Below are 7,991 nucleotides of genomic sequence, written 5' to 3' on the forward strand. Positions count from 1 at the left end.
CGCACTTGAATTGAAAAAATCCACCCCCCCCTTACTTCATTTTGCATTCATCGCTACTTTCCTAAGCCCTGCCTTTTCGCCTGACATAGCTTTCTTTTTGAATAGTCTTTGTCTAGGGGACAGGAGGATGTTTTGTGTTTTCAAGTTGATTATTCAATTTAAATCCTTTTCCCGCTCATCTGCAGTGACTGCCTGAACAATCCACATGGTGTCTTTGGGAAACAGAGACCTTCTTTACCCCTTCGTCTTACACTGTCTTACTCTCTGAAGCACTGGCTAGCCATATTGTTACTCTAGTCCAGGGCATCATCATACCTTCAAGATTTCATGATTATTTGAAAAATATTTGTATACAGAATACAAGGGAAAATAGGAAGTCTTCTATTAGCTGATAAGGCAGTGAATTCCTGGTATCTTATAAAAGGACATTCAGAGAATACTCTATAATTCTGGCCAAAGCAGTCAGAAGTAGCCGTTAATGATTCAGCATCTGACCCTGCTGGTGGATAATTTTCCTGATGTCTTCCTCCCTTCTTTCTTTGTATTACTTCAATCAGCAACTTCCGTCTTCACTGTTGCTTGCACCACTGAGGGTAATGAGAGCTATGTGTACTGAGGGCCTTGCAGGAGCCAGGCTCTTTGCAAACATATTGACTTATCACAATAGGCCTAAAGGATGGCTGTTATCACCCCACCTACCAGATGAACAAAATGAGGCTGGAGCGTCTTGCTCAGGCTATAGAGCAGAACCAGCCTTCAAATCCAAGTCTACTGACACCTGCCATCATCACACTGCCTTGATAAAGAAAATATAAGGAATAAAAAACAAGCCCTCAATTTTTTTTTCCCTGCTTCTTAGGTGTTTCTCATAACGTTTCTTCAGGCAGAGGTCAAAGTGTTGGTGAAAATGAGTTGGGTATGAATTTTAATTATCTGTGGTTTTCCTTGTAAGCACAAATCATTAAAATTTTCTGGTTAATTCAAAGTCGGAAATTCCCAAATTTTCCTTCACTTCCCAGAGGGAAAAAGAAAGGCTTGGAATGCATTTAATTGTTTATAACTGAATTGAGATCTAAGTGAATGATCCTAGTAGCTTCTATCTCTTTTTGTGGCACGGCTGAAGGCAATGCCAGAAATGGATGTGGTAATGTGCAAATGTCTGAGTGTCCAAAAAATTCCCCACTGTCCAGTTAGAGTTATCGTAATTGCCTCTCTAAAAGGTTACTAATATTATAATGTAGAATTTTAAAAACTGCTTTCTGCTGCAGGCAATATATATATATATATATATATATATATATATATATATATATATATATATATATATATATATATATATATACCTGGTCCTCAAGAAAGAATTAAAAAGACTCACATAAATATGATCATTTTGGGCATTCAACAGGCAATAAGAAACTGTTTTTGTTTATCNTTTATACCTGGTCCTCAAGAAAGAATTAAAAAGACTCACATAAATATGATCATTTTGGGCATTCAACAGGCAATAAGAAACTGTTTTTGTTTATCTTAGTAAATAAGTAATTCCCTCATACTCAACCCAATAGAGGAAAATCAAATCAGACCAGCTATATTGCCTCAAGTATAGTTAAGTTCATCATTTTTGCTGAGGTGATACTAGTAATGCAATATACCATGGAAGAATCTAATATTCAGCCCAAGGTGAAGATTGGGTATGCCAGCGGATTAGTGTCAGCGTGCTTTATAGAAGTGAAACTTGATGGACAGGCTGGAGACAGATCTACAGAATCTCATTAAATTGCTGAATTGTTCATTATGGAGCGTTCTCACTGTAATAAAGTGCTCATTGACTTTGACAAATCCCCATCCCATGCCTTAAAGAAGAACAGAGAAGCAAGGGGTGTTGGGGAGGAGAAAGGAAATTGGCACAAAGTCAGACAGGTAATAGAAAAGTAGATGGAGGGTAGTGCTCTTTGATTAATATGTGCAACTGGTAACTTATGGAGAGCCCAGTAAACACACACATCCACACACACATGCACACACGTTTACACATGGGGCTCTTCTACAATCTACGACCTGATTATGTAACGTGGGACATTCCCTTTATTTGGGTGAAAGGTCTAAATTTTATTATTCACTAGGCGATACTCAGTCTGGGTCTGAAGATGTGTCATGAGAACCTTCAAATTATCCTCACTGAACAAACTCTTTTTTACTTTTTCTTGCTGCCCCTCATCTAGTCCCTTTCCTGATAAAATGTGCTGCAGGCCGTAATAACCATTTAGTGGAGCTGGAAACCTGTGAAATCCCCCAAGATCATGCTTTCTATCTGCTCCTTTTTTTTTTCCATCTGACCTTTTCAAACTTTATCTTAAGTCTCCTCTTTCACAGAGGGCCCCTTCATCCCCTGTAGACAATTTTTTTTCTCCCTTCCATTGCCTGACACTACTTGGTTTATTAGTTAACTTCCCTTTATATTCACAATGATGTAGATACTCCACCATATACACACTTTAGTGTAGAAGGACATAGAAGACCTCTCAAAAAACTTTTAATTCTGTTCAATTCAGCTCAGTAATTTGGTTTTATAGTTTCAAGGCCAGCAATTTCTCAGGCTCCAGATGAAAGACACCAAATTGGTTATGGAACTCGAAGAAAAAGGAGACTAAAATGAGCAAAGCAGCTGAAGAGGAAGCATGGGGCTGAGGTCACTCACATTCGTGACCTGGCAAACCTCCACCAGTTTTATTTTGCTTGTGGGTTTTAACTCTAATTTAGGACTCTGTTTCAATAGGACCCTGTTCAACTTCTCCTGTTAGATTCAATATGTAGTTTCAGATGATTGCGCATGAGTGGTAGGGAGTGGGGGATCCAGCTATAAAACTTAGAGTGGAATAGTGAAACAATTCCATAGGGTCTTCGTCCATTTTCATAGGAAGTGCTGGCTAATCTCAGTTTTCTTCTAAGGAAAGTGCAGCCTCTGTCTTTTCTACCTCAGATCTTCTTTTACCAGAATAAGGGGGAGATTACTTTCCATGGGAGTATGGTTTATAAAAAAGCCTGAATATAATGTAATTTCTTATATTTGTTAGTGTGGAGAGGTGTGGCTCTCCATCCGTCCGTATTTATTGAGCATCTACTAAATGCCCAAGACGACGCTGCCCTAGAAGGTAGAGCACAGTTTTGCTAACTCCATTCCCCTCTCAGTCCTCATCCCTACTAGGGGGATCCTTATGATTTTACCCCATAATTCCGCTCTCTGGATTATTATTTCTTCTCTGAAGTAGTAGAAACAAGAAGGATATGTTTAAATGGATAAAGATAGTTTGTGGAAAGAAAAATGAGTATTGCTTGGGTGCCTAATAGGTGCTATGCACAGTGTTAGAAGCTAGATAGGTTTATCAAAATGTTTAATTGTTCGGTCAGACAGATTTAGTTTAGTTTCATCTCTGTGAAGAAGTTTTATTTTCCTTTAATTATTAACTTAGTAACTATTTCCTACTTTTGTGAAGAGGACTTATTATTTATAAGGACAGTCCATATCTCAGTAGTGTTCTTCCTTTTCAATCTTGGGTTGTATCTTGAGCCTAACTTTGCCTGGACTTAATGGTTAATAAGACCAAACTATTCAGTGGTTACATCACTGATGTTGAACAAGATCAGATCTTAGCAGGGAGAGCTTGCTTTATCCTAGTCATATCCCATTCAATATGGTGGGAAGGACCAAGTAGCCTGGTTTGGGCTGGGGGCAATCCTGTTTACATTTGTCTTTGATTATACGTCCCCAGAGGCAGAGGCTGTGCCTTGTCATGTTTATGTTGAACACTGCTGTGGTATTCTCTCACTCTCTATCAATAATAAATAAAAACAATAATATAGAGGTTTCATATTAAAATATATGGAATGGATAATAAGATATCCTACTATTCCTACATATTTATTCTAGGAACATAGGTATACAAAATGAGTTTGGCCTTTTAAAACTACATTTTTCCTTGTATTTCCGTTGTAAATTTGCTTCCGTAAGTCATACTGCTAATAACACACTCATTTTGTGTCTGTAGAAGACCTAAGTCAGATAGTGTTTAGAGTAGTCAGCAACCTCAGATGTAGTGGTTTTTTGATGAGCCCTCCCTGCGCTTTTATCAACACCACAAAAACCACCCATATTACAGTTTGATTTAATCATGTTCCTCAAAAGGAGTTCCAGAAGGTGAACCCAAACAAAAAGCTACATTCCCTTTATAGTTGGAAAAAAGAGGATGCTAGTAATGTACTCAGCTTTGTCTTGTATCTCTTAGATGACAAATTGACCCAAATACACTTCTGGCCGTGGAGAAGCAGGAACTGCAAACACTACTATGTGCCCAATGATAATGTCCTAATACTCCACATTTGAATATCACACTACAGCCCTGAGAATGCTTCCGCATTCATCATTTCTTTGTTCTCCTGTGGTACAAATGGTGACTGAATACACACTGTGCCCAGTCATGTGCTAGTGAGTAGCACTATTTCCTGCTGTGTGATGGCTTCTGGGCCGTCAGTAGTGGTCAGGACTGATGTGGCCCTGCTCTCATGGATCTTAGACTCTGATGTGGAGCTTGCCACAGCTACTCCTCCCCACCATGCCTGATGCCTTCCCAGTGGAGACTGACTTGTGCCTAATAGTTGAATGATTTCTTTGCTAACGTTTGGCATGTTGTGACGATATGGGTATATTGGAAAATGAAACGCTTTTGTTTGGACATTTCAACACCACCCAGTGTCCCTTGCCCTTTTCTTCGGTACTTGATTCATCATTAATTCTCGTTCATTGTATGTACCCTCTAAACAGCTTTGCAAGCCATTGTCCATCCATGTGGTACAGTCCAAGCCTTAAAGAAATTAGACTGTGGGTGATCATTTAATAAAAACTCCATGAGTAGTGTTCTCATTTTTAACACTTGATAAATAGACATGGAATAAAATACTGTGGCCTGAGAACTCTTATCCCCAATCAAAATTGTAACCTTTTATCGTATTCCTCCACTGCCTCAATTCAATTTCATATATGCATGTGTCATTACTATTTTTTTTTTCAGATAGGCACCTTTTGGGCATCTTCACAATATCTTGTTTTATTTATTTATTTATTTACTTACTTACTTACTTACTTACTTACTTGCTTACTATCTCTTAAACTAAATGTGTGCCATTTCTTGATTTTTTTCCTGAAACTTCTGGCAGTTCCTTCCAGCTGCATACAATCTTTCCTACAGATGTGAGGAGGGCATCTCCATTTCCATCTTACTAGATGTTAGTGAGGAGAATAAACAGAGGCTCCTTTGCATCCCAAATAGTGCTGTGCCCGGAGGATGTTTTATCCTCCGAGGGCCCCCAGCTGGACACTGAGCAGTGCTGCTATTTCAGGGCTTGGCGCGCCAGTGTATATTTAGTCCGTCGTCCTGATCTACCAGTGGCTCATCCCTCTGTGAGTACTTATCCCTGAGGAGCCTGACTAGCGGCCTTGCTGTTGTTTGTTTGGGCTGTGCGCCTGTGTGAGACGCCTGGCATATTCATTTCAGAGGGACTTCACTCCAGCTAATCCTCAGCGTTAGAGATGTTTGCTGCCGAGTAGCTGTGAGGAGCAGTGATTATCAGAAATTACAGGAGACCTAACTTGTATTCATAGGCTGCTGTTCCCTTGAGTTAATAGTTGTTTTTTTCTTTGTTTTTTTTTTTAAAATGAGTGAAATAGAACAACAAGATGATTTATGAGATATGACATATTTATGTTTTCTGCTTCTAATTTTCATTGTGACTCATGTTGTTTCCAGATGGATATTTTTGTTGGTGCTGCTGTGAGAAAGAAAAAGATGACTGGCGAATATTACTTATGCATTGGTGGCCTGCAGTCATATTGCTGCTACCTGGGTTATCAGGGATTTAAAAACAAAACCCAACTATAAGGTATGCATGAGGTAGAAACCCCAAGACTAGGCACAGAAATTCATCAACAATAACAACAACAATAATAACTCTTTACAATCCTTGAGAGCTATATAATTTTAAAGCATTTTTACATACCTCATTTTACTTGAGTCTCTCATCAGCCTTGTTAAGGTCGATAAGGCCAGGATTACCCAAATTTTAACAAGTGAGGAAAACAGAAGCTCACAGAGGTTAAATGATTGACTCTACAGTACAGGTTTCAGCATAGGTCTCAACTGTATTCTCTTAAAATACACCAAGTCTCTAAGAAAACATAACCTCAAAGTACTCGATACATCTTCTCGTAAGTCAAAGAGGTTCTATTACTCTATAACGAGAAAACCAGCAGTAGACATTTCCTAATAAACTAACAATTTTCATTTTTACCTGTTGTGCAGCTTTGTGGGAAGTTGCAAAAATGACTCCAATAAAAGTAGTACAAGAAGGTGTTGCTGAGGGTCTTTCTTTATCAGAGCCCAGAAAATTGGCGCTCTAGCTGTTTTGATGAGGAAAAATGGGTAGAGAATTCTGACAGAGGTAGGCAACAGCTTTTCATTCCTTCAAGGTACAAGATGATGAAGTATAAAGCAGGGAGAGAAGGCCCGTGAGGGAGGATCACTTTAAAATCCGATCAAGAGATTTAAATCCCTGTGAAAGAGAACCTGGAGCAGCATTATTTTTTGCTGCGGCTATGTAGACCCTGCGGAGGAAAGTCTGCCAGTGTTAGAGATTGGATGGAACAGACATGATTCATCATTATGTCTTCATTTAAACCCAGCATATTGAAAATTAGAAATTTATGCAGCAGAAATTGATAGTTGGGTGATGGCCCCATATGGAGTTTAAGAGAAAGGGAGTGTTGACATAAGAAACGTCCAAACCTGTAGAGAATTTTTGTAAGATTTTGTTTGAGCCGAACTGACAACACTGTCAGGAAGCAAGATCTGAAATGCTCTGCAGAATGACAGATTTTCAGTTTCTTTTATACATTTTGAATTAAGGAGGGAACTTAAGGAAGATTACATGAAGGTGGGAGAAAACAAGTTACACAGGATAGTTAACAAGATTATGTGCTCCCTAGATGGTGGTTAATCCTCAGAGGAGTCTGAAAAAGAAGCATTTCAAAGGTGTGTTATCCTAGATGCACACACACAAAAAAACAATGGACAGGGCTTGCTTAAGGGGAAGGTACACCTTTTATAGGCCTGGGGCATGACTACCCACCATGACCTGCCCAGATAGGAATTTGTGATCTGATCTTCACCCTGTGAGGTTACTTTTGGTTGCTGAACTTGTATATATATCCCTTTTTTTGTCCATAGGAAAAAAAAAACCATTAATTTATTGAAATTGATAAATGTTAGTCTCTTTCCAATAGAAATGAGTCTGAGGCCCATATCCAGCATCACCAGACTGTTCCTGTGGGAATCGTTATAAGGCCAGTTGAGTGCCAGTGACCATGGTGTTCATGCCAGTTGGCCATGGCAGCCCATAGTGATTTCCTGTTCTGGGCATTCTAAGGGAGAGGATCTAAACTCAGCCGTGGAGTGGCTCAGAGACCCTGGAATATTTATATTCCAAAGAGCTGCCTAGAGAAGCCTTGACATTTGTTGTTGGATTCTGACATCCTTACACACTGCTTCTCCCACCTCTGCCTCTGGAACTTTTGCTACAAGCAAAAATAAAGAAGAACACCTCAACGTGACACACCTGGAGAAGAAAGGTGGCCGTTCTAAGGTAGTAAGCATGGGCAGCATTCATAGATGATAAGTCTTTGACACTTTTTTGTGCCCACAATACACAGCAATGCGTTCTCTATGGTGAGGTTCTACCCCTGAGTCTCTCCACTTCCTCGTTACTTGGGGTGGCACATTGGAGGAATGAAAACAGATTTTGATATTCTGGTAGACAAAACATTGGGAGAAAAATCCTCTCAGGAAAAAAAAAATCCTTGACAGATTCTAAAGATAGATATCACAGATTTTTTTGACATTGTTTCCTTTGTCTATAGAAGTATTATAAGTCAGTTTCCATAA

The 7,991-nt window shown here is 39.2% G+C and overlaps 1 protein-coding gene across 4 annotated transcripts in view; it reads left to right on the forward strand.

Moving 5' to 3' along the window:
• Window positions 1–7,991, forward strand: part of KLHL32 (kelch like family member 32) — a 122,827-nt gene that overhangs the window by 56,375 nt on the left and 58,461 nt on the right. The gene's annotated exons all lie outside the window — the stretch shown is intronic.

The sequence above is a fragment of the Hipposideros armiger genome, unplaced genomic scaffold, assembly GCF_001890085.2.
Source record: "Hipposideros armiger isolate ML-2016 unplaced genomic scaffold, ASM189008v1 scaffold_1299, whole genome shotgun sequence".
NCBI lineage: Eukaryota > Metazoa > Chordata > Mammalia > Chiroptera > Hipposideridae > Hipposideros > Hipposideros armiger.